A 2596-nucleotide genomic window follows, 5' to 3' on the forward strand; every position below is an offset into this window, starting at 1 on the left:
TATATATATATATATATTAGATTGCAGGGATTATTCTTAACTTTAAGTGTGTTTATGGTATTGTGTTTATATGGAAAATTGGCCTTATTTTTATGACACACAGATAGACACATCCATCCACAGTACTTAGGTGTGAATTGTGGTATTTGCAGTGTGCTCTGAAAATGTTCACCAGAAAGAATCTAAGATAGGTACTTAAAGCAAATGTGACAAAGTGGCAACACTGTTTAAACTAGGTGGTAGGTTATATGTGTCCAAACAGACTATTCAACTTTTCAATATGTTTGGGGAAAAAAATAACATCAAAACTTAATAAAAAGTTGAAAAACTAACAAATGAAGTCTAAAAAACAAAAATGTAAAAGAAGGAGCAACTGAATATTTCTTAAATTTTGTAGGTGAGCCTCCTTGCTTCTCCTCACTCACCTTATTCCCACAGACAAAAAAAGAAATATAATATAGTGAATTGCGCACCGAGGTATCAGAAGACCTAAGGTTCTAGAAATGGTTCTATCACTCCTTAGCCATGACCTCATTAAAGATGTCTCCCTGAGGCCGTCTCCTGATCTTCAAGATGGTGCCATAAACACAGACCAGTGCAAAAGGGGTCTTCGGGTACAAACAGATTGTACCAATGGCAGATACAAATGCAAGGTAATAGTTGTAACGGTATTTATACTGATGTTTCGAAACATCAAGAGCAAAGCAGCCGTAACAATTCTCTAAGCAAACCAGTGCCTTCCTTGGCACAGCAAGTTTTCGCTTAGGCAGCCTAAGTTGCCACTAATCCCCCGAAAGCAGGAAAGCCAGGACTTCTCACAAATGCTAAGAGGGGGCTTTTGTACTTTAAAACTCTACTCCGAGGCTTCAATTTTATGCTTAATGGCACTAAAAGATGTCAAATTCTTAAGACCCAGTCCAAATCTCAAAACAATAAAGTTTCAGTCCACAGAATTTTTAAAAAACCAATCTTTGCAAACAAAGAGAAACCCTTGGACCAAGGTCTCCCGTGCTTGCAGAAGCGGGTCCGCTTTGACGTTTCTCCTCTCTAGCAGATTTCTCCTTAAAAGCCTTCAAACTTGACGTAAGTTGGGAAGAACTTCCATCTCTAGAGCAAGATAAAACCTCAGAGTGAGCTCATTCTTTATGTCTCATTAAGTGAAACCTGAAAGCACGGTCAGTAAATTGTGTACCCAACTCCACGTTTCTCCTCAGGGCCCTTCTGCAGACAATAACGGGACTTTAAGGGCAGAGCAGGGAAAGTCCCTTTGACAAGAATGAGGGTGTGAGCGTGGAATGACTGGTCACCTGGGGGCGAGGGGTAGGGCAGCAGACAGGTGCCCTAGGGCCCTGGACGCCTGGAAGTTCGGGACCCCCTTTGGTCTCTGTCTACCACTTTAGAGACTCCAGGGAGCGTCGTTGTGAAGGAGGCATGGGTCCCCGCCAAACATCGGCACAAAATGTACGGCGGACCAAAGGGAGTAGTCTCCAGAGGAGAGCCAAACCCAGGCTGGGGCAAACAGGCGCACAGGCCCTGGAAGGCGAGATGGAGGAGGTGGTGGAGGAGGTGGTGGAGGAGGCGGAGGAGGACACGGAGGAAGAAGCGGCGAAGGCCTGCGCGGCCCCGGCCTGCCGCACCGAGCCGTCTGCCGCGTCGCGCCGGGATCCCTCCCCCGCCGGGGCCGGCGCAAGATGGCGGTCAGGCCGCCGCCGCGCAGCCGGTCCCCTCCCCCGCGCCCTGGGCGCTCTCGGCAAACCGCGCCGGCCTCGACACCCCCGGCCCAGCGCCCCCGGAGTGAGGCGGCGCAGGCCGCGCGGGAGGGCCTCTGCCTGCTGCAGCGCGGGGCGGGCGGGGGCGGGGGGCGCTTACCGTGAGCGGAGCGGATCGGCCTGACTGGGGCCCTGAGGAGGAGGAGAAAGAGGAGGAGGAAAAGGAGGAGCACGAAAAACTACACGGCGGCAACGGCGGCGGCTCCCATTGCGGAGCAGCAGATGAGCCGTGGGAAGGGGGGGGGGGTTCTCGTGGAGCCGGCGCGCTGCCTCATGGGTAGGCTCCGGGTCAGCCTTCGTGCGTCCGGGCTCCCTTTCTTCTAGCCGACACGGGAGGCGGGCGCCGGCATGTGCGTCGCACCGCAGGCCTTCGAAGGCCGCGGCGCCCCACCACGCGCTGGCCGCGGGCGAGGGCTAGGGCCGGGGCCTGGCGAGGCTGTGAGAGCCCGCCTGCTTGTCGGCCCGGTAGGGCCAGCGGTCTCGAAATCGGGGCTGCACCGGGTCTGAAGGCGTGGGAACGTGAGTTCCGGGTCCTCCCTGTGTGTAGCAGCTAGTTCTGGGCAGGCTTGGAAAGAAAGAACGTCTAGGAAGAGAGGCGCCATTACAAAGACTGTTCCTGAGGCGCGAAGACGTAAACCAGATGTGAAGTCAAGACAGGTTCTTTTAATAATTGGCTAATTTCGCCATACTTTTTTCAAACCTGCGATTTTAATTGTGTCTCCTTTAATTCCTGCCATATGGATGCCTGTAATAACTTAAAAAAAAGAAAGAAAGAAAGAAAGAAAGAAAGAAAGAAAGAAAGAAAGAAAGAAAGAAAGAAAGAAAGA

At 51.7% G+C, this 2596-nt stretch overlaps 1 protein-coding gene across 7 annotated transcripts in view; it reads right to left on the minus strand.

The window, feature by feature from the left end:
* The window catches only part of ZNF280D (zinc finger protein 280D), a 335873-nt gene that overhangs the window by 143353 nt on the left and 189924 nt on the right, over positions 1-2596 (minus strand). Inside the window, exon 1 of one of the 7 annotated variants that reach the window (XM_040492783.1) lies at positions 1870-1970. The exons of 4 other annotated variants lie outside the window; for them this stretch is intronic. The gene's annotated coding sequence lies outside the window, so the exon portion shown is untranslated. Of the gene's footprint in view, positions 1-1869; positions 1971-2596 lie in introns of those variants that run through there. 2 more of the 7 variants (XM_040492776.1, XM_040492779.1) reach the window with 2 other exon arrangements.

Source organism: Herpailurus yagouaroundi, unplaced genomic scaffold (assembly GCF_014898765.1).
Source record: "Herpailurus yagouaroundi ecotype Mexico unplaced genomic scaffold, PumYag 184, whole genome shotgun sequence".
Classification (NCBI taxonomy): domain Eukaryota; kingdom Metazoa; phylum Chordata; class Mammalia; order Carnivora; family Felidae; genus Herpailurus; species Herpailurus yagouaroundi.